This window comes from Lissotriton helveticus, chromosome 3_1, assembly GCF_964261635.1.
Source record: "Lissotriton helveticus chromosome 3_1, aLisHel1.1, whole genome shotgun sequence".
Classification (NCBI taxonomy): Eukaryota; Metazoa; Chordata; class Amphibia; order Caudata; family Salamandridae; genus Lissotriton; species Lissotriton helveticus.
In genome coordinates this window covers 987,478,375-987,492,495 of record NC_136061.1, presented here as the reverse complement: position 1 = coordinate 987,492,495, position 14,121 = coordinate 987,478,375, and positions in this window count along the sequence as shown.

The window sequence follows — 14,121 nt, the reverse complement described above, 5'->3', positions numbered from 1 at the left end:
TAGGGCCTAGCACACCCTAAACTACAACTCTAGCAAGGGATCAGTAGGCAAACATATAGTGTAGGTAAGTGCACCACTTACACCTCACTAGAAAAGCATGTCTAACCATGGAGAGTCCACTGAGACTCCCCTGGTCAGTGTTGACCCTCCACAGGTCACTTCAAGATATGCAGCTCTCAGTTTCCAGGAGATGAGACAAATCTGTGTCTCCAGGAAACTGAAGCAGGGGTCTAACCCCACCACTCCCTTTCTGATAGGTCTCTTAGAGACATATGATGCCAGAAAGCTTTCTCAGTTACATGAGAACATGCCAGCCTTAGAGGGAACCTCTGAGGATCCAGATCTCCCCAACATTGCTAATGCAGTTGAGGAGGAGGATCAAGAGGAACTCTCTGGGGATGAGGTAGACAAAGGTCTTGAGGTAGTCAGAAGGCTAACGAAGGCCAACTTAGACTTACTTGGGCTAGGATCTGGGGGACCCCCAGTACTAACCCGAAGTGGGCCTAACCTTGGAGTTAGGAGAGATAGATCTCTTTCTAGGGACTCCAATAGATCTCTGCACTCTAATGCCTCTTCCCAGAGGAGAAGGAATCCTCCACAGAGGAGATTTTCTTCCCCTCAGAGAATGGAGCATGAAGCTAGGATGAGACAAGCTGAACTGAGGATTGAAAGGGAAGAACTTGCCCTGGCCAAAGAGAAGCTTGCCTTTGCTAGAGAGCAGCAGATGAGTGGGCTAGCTCCCACTGGTGGCAGCAATCTCCCAAGAGATAGAGAGAAGGGTTTAGATACTAAACACCTGACTAAGATAGTGCCCCCCTTTAAGCAAGGGGATGATATCCAGAAATGGATGGCTGCTCTGGAGAGGGCCTGCACTGTGCAGTGCATTCCCCAGAGTCAGTGGGCAGCTATACTGTGGCTCTCCTTTGATGGTAAAGGTAGAGATAAGCTCCTCACTACAAGAGTGGAGGATGCTAACAATTACCAGGTCCTGAAGAATACACTGGTTGATGGGTTTGGTTTAACCACTGAGCAGTACAGGTTGCTGTTCAGAGACACCCAGAAAACTCAGTCTCAGGACTGGTCTGACTTTGTGGATTGTGCCACTAAGGCTCTGGAGGGCTGGTTACTGGGTAGCAAGGTTACAGATTACACAGGATTGTATAATCTAATGATGAGAGAACAAATTTTAAACAATTGTCAGAACCAGTTGCTGCACCAGCACCTTGTTGATTCAGATCTGACCTCTCCCCAAGAATTGGGAAAGAAGGCAGACAAATGGGTCAGGACAAGGATCAAGCAGAACCAGAACCAGAACCAGGGTGGTCAGAAGAAAGCAGACCAGAAGGGTAATGTTAAGAATGAGCAAAATGACCAGAAGTCTTCACCAGGTCCCCAACAAACCAAAGAGGGTGGGGGTCAGGCTTCCCAGAAGAAGAAGACTCAAGAAGGCCAGTCAAAAAGGTGGTGCCAGTACTGCAAAAGTAAATCTCACTGGTTTAGTGAGTGCACCAAAAGAGGAGGACAAACTCCTGCCACTACAGCCCCTAAGGCAACTGCACCCCCTAGTACAGTCAGTAGTGGTAGTGTACCTCCCAAGGCATTAGTTGGGTTAACCTTGGGTACTGAGGGGTCTGACAACTTAGTTGGCACACTCACTCAGGCTGTCCTTGTCTGTACAGGGGATATGGATATGTCCCCTGAAATAAGTCCCAATACTTTGGGCAAATACAGGCAGACACCTTTGATAAATGGCAAAATGGCTCAGGCCTATAGGGACACTTGTGCCAGTGTCACCATGGTGACACCTAACTTTGTGGACCCTGGACAGATCATGCCAGGTACTGATTTCCTGGTGACCAATGCCAGCAATGTCACTACTAGTCATAGTGTGGCAATTGTGGCTTTCTCCTGGGGTGGAGTGAAGGGACAAAAGAAAGTTGTAGTCAGTTCAGACCTCCCAGTTGATTGTTTGTTGGGCAATGATTTGGAGTCATCACAATGGTCAGAAGTGGAGCAGAGGACTCACATGGAAATGTTAGGCTTGCCAGCACATGTGCTTGCTGTGACTAGGTCACAGGCCAGAAGATGCCCCACTGAACAGGTGCTGGATCCTGAAATTATGGACCAGACACCTCCCAAGAAGAAGAGCAGTAGGGTTAAGGCTTTGCCTTCCCCCTTGCCCCAGGTTGAGGATCAAGTCTCTGAGGAGGCTGATCTGAGAGAACTGAGGGAAACTGAGCCTAAAGAGCTTGAACTTGATCAAGTTGAGTTTCTGGGCTCAGGGGGACCCTCCAGAGCAGACCTGGGGAAGGCACAGTTAGACTGCCCTTCCCTTGAACCCCTCAGACAGCAGGCTGCTGCTGAGGCTGCAGGGAATGCCACAGGTGCCCACAGGGTATACTGGGAAGATGGACTCCTGTACTCTGAGTCAAGAGACCCCAAGCCTGTTGCAACCAGGAGGCTGGTCATCCCCTTGTCTCTGAGAGGTTTCCTTCTCACCTTGGCCCATGAGATTCCCCTTGCAGGTCACTTAGGTCAGACAAAGACTTGGGACAGGCTTGTCTCACACTTTCACTGGCCCCATATGAATGAGAATACCAAGGAGTTTTGTCGCTCCTGTGTCACTTGCCAAGCCAGTGGTAAGTCAGGTGGCACAACAAAGGCCCCCCTCATACCACTACCTGTGGTGGGGGTTCCCTTTGAAAGAGTGGGGATTGACATTGTTGGTCCAATGGAACCCCAGACAGCATCAGGGCACAAGTTTATACTGGTGGTAGTGGATCATGCCACCAGGTATCCTGAAGCTATTCCCCTGAGGACCACCACAGCTCCTGTGGTGGCAAGAGCCCTAGTTGGAGTGTTCTCCAGAGTGGGTTTTCCAAAGGAGGTCGTTTCTGACAGAGGTACAAACTTCATGTCAGGATATCTGACTGCAATGTGGAAGGAGTGTGGTGTGAACTACAAGTTCACCACACCCTACCACCCACAATGCAATGGGCTTGTTGAGAGATTCAACAGGACCCTGAAAGGGATGATTCATGGATTACCTGAAACTCTTAGGAGAAGATGGGATGTCCTGATCCCCTGCCTCTTGTTTGCTTACAGAGAGGTCCCACAGAAGGGGGTTGGCTACAGCCCTTTTGAGCTTCTGTATGGGCATCCTGTAAGAGGACCCCTGTGTTTGGTGAAGGAAGGATGGGAGAGACCTCTCAAAAAGCCTGCAACCAACATAGTGGACTATGTACTTGGTCTCCGCTCCAGGATGGCTGAGTATATGGAAAAGGCATCTAAAAACCTTGAGGCCAGCCAAGAACTTCAAAAAGCTTGGCATGACCAAAAGGCTGTTCTGACTGTGTACCAGCCAGGACAGAAGGTGTGGGTGCTGGAGCCAGTGGCCCCAGCAGCTCTGAAAGACAAATGGTCTGGGCCCCACACCATCATTGAGCAAAAGGGAGAGGTTACCTACTTGGTGGACCTTGGAACTCCCAGGAGCCCTCTCAGAGTGCTCCATGTTAACAGGCTCAAGGCATATGTTGACAGGAAGGACATGAGCTTGCTCATGGCCACAGATGAGGGACAGGAGGAAGAGAGTGACACTCTCCCAGACCTGCTCACTCAGAATCCTGATGATGGATCAGTTGATGGTGTTGTCTTTTGTGGCAGCCTCACTGACCATCAGCAACAGGATTGCAGGCAAGTTCTGCAATCCTACAGACATATGTTCTCTCTGACACCCAGCCAAACTGATTGGTGTACCCATGATGTTGACACTGGAGACAGTCTGCCTGTCAAGAGTAAAATCTACAGACAGCCTGATCATGTTAGAGACTGCATCAAAACTGAAGTGCAGAAAATGTTGGAGCTGGGAGTCATTGAGCCCTCAGATAGCCCTTGGGCTAGCCCAGTAGTTCTAGTGCCAAAGCCTCACACCCAGGGTGGTAAGAGAGAGATGAGGTTTTGCGTAGACTACAGAGGCCTCAATGCAGTCACTAAGACTGATGCCCACCCAATTCCAAGAGCAGATGAACTTATAGATAAATTGGCTTCTGCCAAATTCTTAAGTACATTTGATTTGACAGCTGGGTATTGGCAAATCAGGTTAGCTGAGGAGGCCAAACCCAAGACAGCATTTTCTACCCCTGGTGGGCATTATCAGTTTGTGGTAATGCCCTTTGGTTTGAAAAATGCACCTGCCACCTTCCAAAGGTTGGTGAATCAAGTCCTCACTGGGCTGGATGACTTCTGTGCAGCTTATCTTGATGATATTGCTGTCTTTAGCTCCACCTGGGAGGATCACCTGGTCCACCTGAGGAAAGTGTTAGAGGCTCTGCAAAAGGCAGGCCTCACTATCAAGGCCACAAAGTGCCAGATAGGGCAGACACAGGTTGTATACCTGGGCCACCTTGTAGGTGGAGGCCAGGTTCAGCCACTGGAGAGTAAGATACAGGCCATCAAGGACTGGACTCCTCCAATCACCCAGACTCAAGTTCGAGCTTTCTTGGGCCTGACTGGGTACTATAGGAAGTTTGTCAGAAATTATGGGTCCATAGTGACCCCTCTTAATGACCTGACAAGCAAGAAGATGCCAAAGAAAGTTCAGTGGACAGCAAGCTGTCAGAAAGCATTTAATGACCTAAAGCAGGCCATGTGCACAGCACCTATCCTAAAGAGTCCAGATTACTCCAAGCCATTCATTGTCCAAACATATGCTTCTGAGTTGGGTGTGGGGGCTGTTCTGTCTCAACTGAATTTTGATGGTAATGATCAGCCTATTGCTTTCATTAGTAGGAGGTTGACACCCAGAGAGAAAAATTGGTCAGCTATTGAGAGGGAGGCCTTTGATGTGGTCTGGGCCCTGAAGAAGCTGAGGGCCTACTTGTTTGGCACTCACTTCACCATTCAGACAGACCATAAGCCCCTCTTGCAGCTAAATCAGATGAAGGGTGAAAACCCCAAACTGCTTAGGTGGTCCATTTCCCTACAGGGGATGGATTTTACAGTGGAGCATAGACCTGGTACTGATCACAGCAATGCTGATGGGCTCTCCAGGTATTTCCACTTAGAGCAAGAAGACTCACCTGGTCAAGGTTAGTTTATTGTCCCAAAGTTTGGGGGGGGGGTCATGTAGGAGAGTAGGGTCTGCAATCCTATGATCACCCAGATTTTTGCTTTTTGCTGCACTGGTTTACGACTTTCCCTGGCTGTGGGCCTGCTAATCAGACCCACAGCCTAGCTGTTCTCTCTATCCAAATTGTACTCAGGTACTGAATTGGCACTGGGCCCTCTCCAAGTCCCTGTACCCAGGGCTGAGGTGCACCCAGAAGTCTCCCAGGGGCTGAAGCATGTATTGTGCCACCCCTGGATTGACTAACTAAACTGACACAACTGGCTGCACGACAGCTGGGGCAAGGAGGTGTACTCACCCTTTGCTTTAGATATAGTATACCTATATCTAACCCTAAAATGGACACACAGATCTCCTATCAGTCACTCCTATGGCAGGCCTTAACAATCCTGAAGGCAGAGTGCTTGGAATCGTGTGAGATGGTGCTCTGGCATGAGCTGGGCCTGTCTGCGGCTTTCGGGATCTATCCCTTAGCCGTTTCCATGATATCGCATACCATATACTCTTAAGTGCATTATAATCCTCGCGGTTAAATGCCAACTCTGGTATCGCTTTATCAAAACATGTCGAGTAAGGTGTCATACGAATTGGAATACTAACCCCTCGCCAATTCTGGCGACGGGGTTAGCATTCCACCCTTCTAGAGGAACACGACATGCATGTAGCCTGTAACCCCGGTTAAAGTCGAACAGAGCCTCAGCTCCACAAAATGGATGCTGCCACCGAGACACAAGTCTGCCCTCCTGCTGCTGGGAGTCCTCCCAGAGCAGGAGATAAGGACAAAGGGTTTCCTGCCAGGGGCGGTGCCAGCACCGTCCCAGACAGGGTTTTGTGTATTGTAGGTAGGCAGGGCTTCAGAGGAAGGTGACTGCACGTGGCACCCCGGTGCTCACTGTGCATAGGCTGGCTTGAACCAGTTCCAGGGACACTCCAGACCCTGTGCTGGGGAAAAGCCCGCCAAGGAAGTGGGTGTAACCACCCCCCTCCTGGTCCCACCCATAGGGCAGGACTTAGTCGCATGCCAGCCCCCTTTTCCCAGATAAAGGTAGGGACTGGCCCCCTTCCAGATCAGATCATCTTTGGAATCAAGATACCACTTTCCACGAAAGGACTTCACAATTTCTTCTTCAAGATTCTCCCTTGTGGCTAAGGAGTAGTCACCCTGCATCCGCAGGCACCATCTAAGAACACTGCGGTCTGCTGCACGTCCTTCCTCCGGAATCCGACTGCCCAGCTCGACGAGACCCGGCTTCCCTGGCACCTCTGACCTCTACCCACCTCTACAGCACAGCTGAGAACCGTGGGTGCGACGAGACCTCGAGGGACCGGCCATCGCCAAGACTGCACGACTTCTGCACAGCAAGCCCACCGAGTAATTTCCTGGTGAGTGCTTTGGTGTCCGAGAAGCCCCCACCCTGAGCAGCTCCAGCACCGAAGAGCAGCCCCCCAGCATCTCCACGATCGGCGTGGGGCCCTTCTGCTTTTTGCTGCTCACCGCGTTGTTTGGCTACTAGCCCGCTGGCTTGTGGCCTTCCGAACGACGCCCGACGACAACACGGCTGCTAGTCTGGTTGCTCCAGACTGGCCCTTGCTTCCCTCCATCGGAGAAGTACCCTGGACCCTCCTGGTCCGGCTAAGACGCCATTTTAGGTCCACCGCGTGGGCCTTGCATTTGCCAAGACTTGTTGCCCAATCCTGGGTCCAGCGACGTCGACAGCAAGAACCTTCGTGGGACAGCTCGCACCTCCATCCTGGTCGCCGACAACGCCTCCTGGTCCGAGAGACTGCAGAGCCCAGCAGCGCCCACTCACCTGACTGCGGTGACTTCGCCCGGTGCCATCCTGGTGCCCACTTAATCACTGGCTAGTGATTCAAGAACTTGGTCCCCTCTGCTTTCAGGTTTCCTTCTCCCTTGATCCAGGCTTGGATCCATCGAACTTTTCTTCACTGGTCGCCTGCCAGCAACTTCCTTCTTCCAGGCTCCTGGTCCGGCACGAGGATTCCCGACGTCTTTTCAGACCTATGCAGCTGCAGCCCCTGGGCTAGGTAACTTCGGCACTTCGGTGTCCCAGCATAGCCTCACTATTCAAGGGTCAGGATCCACTGTCGTTTTCTCCCTACCAGGTCGGGTTCGCCCGTGAACACTAACTTTGTGAATTCTAGCTCCCATAGACTTTGTCCCGCATCCCGCGTGAGAGTGCACACTCTGCACCCGAGTTCCCTAGGCCTCCTGCTAGTAATCTAAAGGTTCAGTAGTCCAGTCCTAGCAATCCCAAAGCCTCTGAGAATCGTTACTTACCTGCTAGTAATTCGCATTCCACTTTTAGAGTATATGGTTTTTCGTGCCCCTCGGGCATTTGTGTATAACGTGCTAACTTAAGTATTTTCGTAAGAGTTTTGTTGTGTGCTTAGCACCCTGTCCTCATAAAGAGTACAGGGTTGTTGTGATTCTAATAAATACACTGTTTATTTTCATAACACTTGTGTGGTGTCCTTTCACTGGGTGTTCAAGGGGTAATGTGATGGTAAAACAGCTGGCTTAACATGCCCTCTAGAGTCTTAGCCTTAGACTGCTCGTATCCATGCTACTAGGATAGCTGGTCTATAAGGTTGACTTACAACCAATCATCAATAAGGGTTGTTTGGACTGATATATAGTGATCACTAGAATAGTGAGCACTGCACATCAGGCCAACTTCTCACAGGGTGCAAATGCAATAGGTCTCGCATTTGCGAGTGATTAAGCTATTGGCATTGTAAATGACAATGCAATTTATTTATGTTTTAAAAACAAAAACATAATTAAAAATAATGTCATGAGCAATGCCAATGGCTCTAACTTTAACAATGCCGAGACCATTGCATTATAAATTCTGGGGCAGATTTATGTTAACTGGCGCATCCCCAGGGATGCGCCAGTTAACATGCGCCACAGTGCGCCACTGCTCCGCCACCCATGGTGCGCCGCATTTATGATGCGGCGCACCATGGGGCAAAAACGGCACAGATGCGTGACGCATCTGTGCCGTAAAGGTGGCGCATTGCTGGAGTTGCGTCGCAAGCGCGACGCAGCTCCAGCACGGCTCGGGGGTGCCCATCTTAACAATGCTGCGTCAAGACCTACGCCTGCTTCAAGCAGGCGCAGGCTTTTGACGCAGCATTGGCCTGAAAGTGACTGAGTGAAATCTCATAGATTTCACTCAGCCACTTTTGCGAGGCGCACCTGCCCCGGAACGCCCCCCCTGCGCCGGAACGCCCACAAGCGGCGCAGGGCTTTACAACGTGACGCATCTGCCTAGATGCGTCACGTTGTAAATCGTTCGTAGGGATGCGCCACGTTTACGCCGCCTTGCGTGACGCAACAGCGGCGTAAACGTGGCGCAAGGGCCTCATAAATCTGCCCCTCTTTTTTTAGGAATGTAAGAGGGCAGGGCAGGAGCATAAAGTGACAGCCCCCCTCCGCAAGGGTACAAATTGGGATTGTCCAAATGCAAACTGCTTGCCATAACTTCATGACAAGCTGAGGAACTCATGAGTCTTGGTTGCATTTTTTAAAAACACACTCTTTCCATATGATTGCTTGTTTTATTTTTATTTTTACCGCTGCTTTAAACATCTTGACTTCTCTTTCAAGTGCAAAAAAATACTTTATGAATTTATGGGCGAATCATTTACCCTGACTAGAAAAAATTCCCTTCAAATGGTGATATAGTTGAGGTAGCCAGAGATCATTCTTTAAAATGTCCGGTTAAGCTATCTGCAGACCGAGTATCAAGAGTCCTGGCCCCGTGGCTGAGAACATGCAGTTTCACCTCTTACACGGATAGGTGCTCCCTATAGCCAACTTGAACGAGAAACCAGTTCCAGACTGGACATCCTGGGCACCATCCATTCCCCAGTAGGCTGGGAAGGTGGGGCAGTTTTACTGCTGGTGGGGGGCAGATTTGTGGCTATGGACCAGCCATGTTTCCTGCCTGCAGGGCTTTGAAGCTTTAAAAAACAAAAAAACATGCTAAACAAACATTTTTAAAGCGTGCTGAGCCTCGCTATGCTCAATTTCTGCAGTTTTTTTTTGGTTCTTGTCTTTGACACAGTGGCCATAAGTAGGGCTGACCTTCAGGGGGAAAGCGGTGAGGGGTTTGCTGTTGCTTTGCTCATATCTGAGCTACCAATATATGTAGAATTTAAATGCAGATACAGAATCCAGTACTCATATAAACAAGCATTGGCATAGCCAATAGGTCTCGCCTTTGGGACCTTATAAGTGTTTAGTTATCCAGCACAATATCCTTGGTGCAACAACATCAAGTGTTGCATGGCTAAACACTTATAAGGTCACAAAGGCGAGACCTATTGGCTATGCCAATGCTTGTTTTGAGTGACTGGCTCGTGCAGGTATTCTACTGTGAGGTAGACATACTGTGAGTGCTTTTGCAGGAGCCCCTGTGACATTGGGCCTCTTCAAAATGTATCTTGGGTCTGGTGTAATACTTCTAGCCCCTATTCCCGTCTTCTCGCACCCAATGCATCCTTAAGTGTCCCATGTACAACCGGGGTTGACACTCCTATTACCTATGCCCTCCAGTGACACTTTACCCATCACTGGTGGTGGTGGATGTGGTGGTGGTGGATGTGGTGGTGGTGGATGTGGTGGTGGTGGTGGTGGTGGATGTGGAGATGGATGTGGTGGTGGACTTGGTGGTGGACGTGGTGGTGGTGGATGTGGTAGTAGTGGTGGGCGTGGGGGTGGTGGATGTGGTGGTGGTGGACATGGTGGTGGTGGTGGACGTCGTGGTGGATGTGGTGGTGGACGTGGTGGTGGATGTGGTGGTGATGGTGGACGTGGACATGTTGGTGGTGGACATGGTGGTGGTGTTAGATGTGGTGTGGTGGATGTGATGGTGGACGTGGTGGTGGTGGTGGATGTGGTGAACATGGTGGTGGTGGTGGACGTGGTGGTGGTCATGGTGGTGGTGGATGTGGTGGTGGTGGGCGTGGTGTTGGTGGTGGACATGGTGGTGGTATTAGACGTGGTGTGGTGGATGTGATGGTGGACGTGGTGGTGGTGGTGGTGGATGTGGTGAACATGGTGGTGGACGTGGTGGTGGTCATGGTGGTGGTAGATGTGGTGGTGGTGGACGTGGTGGTGGCCGTGGTGGTGGTGGACGTGGTGGTAGTGGATGTGGTGGATGTGGTGGTTGTGGATGTGGTGGTGGATGTTGTGGTGGTGGACATGGTGGTGGTGGACATGGTGGTGGATGTGGTGGTGGTGGACATGGTGGTGGTGGACATGGTGGTGGTGGTGGATGTGGTGATGGCGGACATGGTGGTGGTGAAAGTGGTGGTGGACGTGGTGGTGGTGGACGTGGTCGTGGGCGTGGTGGTCGTGGTGGACGTGTTGGTGGTGGTGGATGTGGTGGTAGTGGACGTGGTGGTGGATGTGGTGGTGGTGGTGGATGTGGTGGTGGTGGACGTGGTGGTGGTGGACGTGGTGGTGGTGGACGTGGTGGTGGTGGACGCGGTGGTGGACATGGTGGACATGGTGGTGGGGGACATGGTGGTGGTGGACGTGGTGGTGGTGATGGACATGGTGGTGGTGGACGTGGTGGTGGTGGTGGACGTGGTAGTGGCAGATGTGGTGGTGGTGGACGTGGTGGATGTGGTGGTGGACATGGTGGTGGTGGACGTGGTGGTGGACATGGTGATAGACGACTATTGGGTAGGAGGGTGCTGGCAGAATGCGGAAGGAGAGGAGGATCTTGAAGGGGGCACATGGGAGAGCAGAAAGAGGAAGAATATTAGAAAAAAGCCATGCAATCACTCTGGTTGATGTTTGGGAGGTGGGAGGGGTGTTCTGTGGTGGTGGACGTGGTGGTGGTGGTGTGGGCGTGGTGGTGGTGGACGTGGTGGTGGATGTGGTGGTCGTGGACATGGTGGTGTGGTGGGTGTGGTAGTGGCAGACGTGGTGGTGGTGGACGTGGTGGTGGTGGTGGACGTGGTGGTGGTGGTGGATGTGTTGGTGGACGACTATGCTATGTTATGTTATGTTATTCTGATTTATAGAGCGCGCGTATACCCGTGGGTGTCTTGGCGCTACGGACGGCGAGGGGGAATGCACTGGCGGCTAGTTCTGGAATAGCCAGGTCTTCAGGCTCTTCCTAAAGGTTATAAGAGTGGGGACGTTTCTAAGCTCGAAAGGAAGAGAGTTCCAGAGCTTGGAGGTGTAGAAGTGGAAGCTGCGCCCGCCCCATTGCACAGTGCGGATTTTAGGAACTTGCAGAAGTTTAGTGCCAGAGGAACGAAGGTGTCTGGGGGGTTCGTACCAGGAGAACAGATTCTGAAGAAAGGTCAGCCCTTTTTTGTTCAGGGCTTTGTAGACTAAAGTCAATGCCTTAATTTTGATCAGTTGCTCCACTGGGAGCCAATGCAGCTTTCGGATTTCGACGGCGACTGAGTTGTTTCTAGCGCTATTGAGTAGAAGACGCGCCGCTGAGTTCTGAACACTTTGAATTTTTTTTAGGCATTGTTTTTGTGCATTTTCCAATAGTCCGTTGCAGTAATCCATTTTAGACTAGATTAAGGCTGTTACTACCGTTTTTCTAGATCCTGCCGGAATGTATGGAAGAATCTTCCTGATCTTTTTAATGAGAAAATGACAGGGCCGACACGGTGGCATTGGTGTGTTGAATAAGAGAGAGTTTATGATCCAGCCACACCCCCAGGTTCTTGGCTTTTGCCGCCAGTTTTGGGGGTTCGCCCATCTCCCCTGGCCACCAAAGGTTGCTCCAGCTCGGTTGTAGGTTGCCAAAGATCAATATCTCTGTTTTGTCAGAGTTTAATTTGAGGCAATGTGTGTTCATCCAATAATTGATGGTGCGCATGCAGTTTTGAAATTGTGCAGTGGGGGTGTCTCGTTTTTATGTACAGTTACGACAATCTGAGTGTCGTCGGCATAGGATGTGAGGCAGAAGCCAAAGCTCTGAATTAATGGGGCCAGCTCCGAGACACAAACGTTAAAGAGTGTGGGGCTTAAGGAAGAGCCCTGGGGCACTCCACAGGGGAGGGTATATGAATCTGAGTGGAAGGCGCCTATCTCGACTGTGAGTCTTCTATCTTTAAGGAAGGAGGAGAGCAAAGCCAGTGCTGCGCCCCCAATCCCTATTCTCTTGAGCCACTCATGCAAGAGAGAATGGTCAACCATATCAAATGCGGCTGACAGATCGAGGAGAATAAGCACGGCTGTGCCATCCCGATCCATCACCACCCTAATCTCTTCTGTAGCTTTAATCAGAGCAGTCTCAGTGCTATGTTCGCGGCGAAAGCCAAACTGAGAGGGGTCCAGTGAATCGTTCTCATTGATGAATTGGGTCAATTGAGAATTCATAATTTTGTCAATAATTTTGGCTGGTAATGGTAGCCGAGCAATGGGCCGATAATTATTGGGGTGGACTATTGGGTAGGAGGGTCCTGGCAGAATGCGGAAGGAGAGAAGGATCTCGAAGGGGGCACATGGGAGAGCAGAAAGAGGAAGAATATTAGAAAAAAGCCACGGCATCGCTCTGGTTGATGTTTGGGAGATAGGAGGGGTGTTCTGTGCAGAAAGGCCTTATGGCGCGATAGTAAATAAATAAAACAAGCACGGTACGCGAAAGTGAAAGCAACCGCGCTTGGAGCTGAAAGTGCAGGCTGTGCTTAATGAGCCATGACGAGGGAGGAAAGCTGCACTCGCTCCCGTGGACCCTAGGCCAGGGCAGAGAGAGGGCAGGACATGCACCTGCCTTTGGCCAATTGCGTGCTGTCTCTCTTTGAAAGAAGCATGTAAAGGCCAATAGCAGGTGAAGAAAACAAAATCACACGCAGTAGCGTGTGTTCCAAAGTTTAAAGCCAGGCGAGACCTAAAAAGACTGCTCAAAATTCAAAACTGTGTATTTCTTCCTAGTGTGACCATTGCAACTCATTTCAATTTAGTAGACTAAATTATACCACTGCCTCGATTGGCAGTTGCTGAACGTGATAGGTTCTAAAGATGAACTTAGAAACATTCATGCCCTCTGCCACTGCCCAGATGACATTGCTATTAGTGAACCAAGAGGGAAGGCAGTTGTCTCCTATATGTGGCCTCACGCTTTACTATAGGTCAGCAGTCTTCAAACGTCTTAATGCCAAGACCCCAGTGTTAAAAAATAAATCATCATCCCTTCCTCTCTTTTTTACAATTATTCTGTTAAATTGGCAATGTTTAATAAATATGTCTATATATATATATATATATTTTTTTTTTTTTTTTTAATTGATTATAAAAACAAGCAAGGCATAAACAAATACAGGGTGCTGTTACAGGCGCGAGGCCAGACAGTGAATAAGAGAAAAATCAACATTACATGTAGGGGGGGGGGGATTCATAGGGGCAAACAATAAATCAAAATTACAATCAGTGAAAACAGAGCTAGGGAGACATCGGAGCATCAATGTTATCCATCATTGGGGGAGTGCATAGATCTCCACGGTAAGCGTTCCATAGTCCCCACACACTCTATGTCTATATATTTAAACATTGCAGTCAAGTTGTGTTACCCCTTTTACACATACTCCCAGTCAGGATATACTTGACAAAAGATGTTTGTGATGGCCCATTCATAAGGTGGCTTTCTGCTGCTCATTTTTTATCACTTAAAACAAAGCATGATGCTTATCTTGGCCAGAGCTTGGCGTGCTTCTTGGCATCACTTAAGGCCCCCACAGGGGAGCCCGTCCTACCCTTTGAAAACATATGCTGTAGGTGGAAGAACATTTTGGTTGTTTGCAGCACACACTCTGAACTGATGTATTTCAAGGTGCTCTTATGTGATGATGAAGGAAAAGGAGGCACTGTTAAAAATTGAAATGCCTAGGATTACGCTATGTTGTTAAGTGGAAGCAGAGACTCATGCAATATTTCCTGATTTTGCGTTCTGCAATTCAAGCCACTACATAGTTATTTCTTTCTCTTTCCTTTT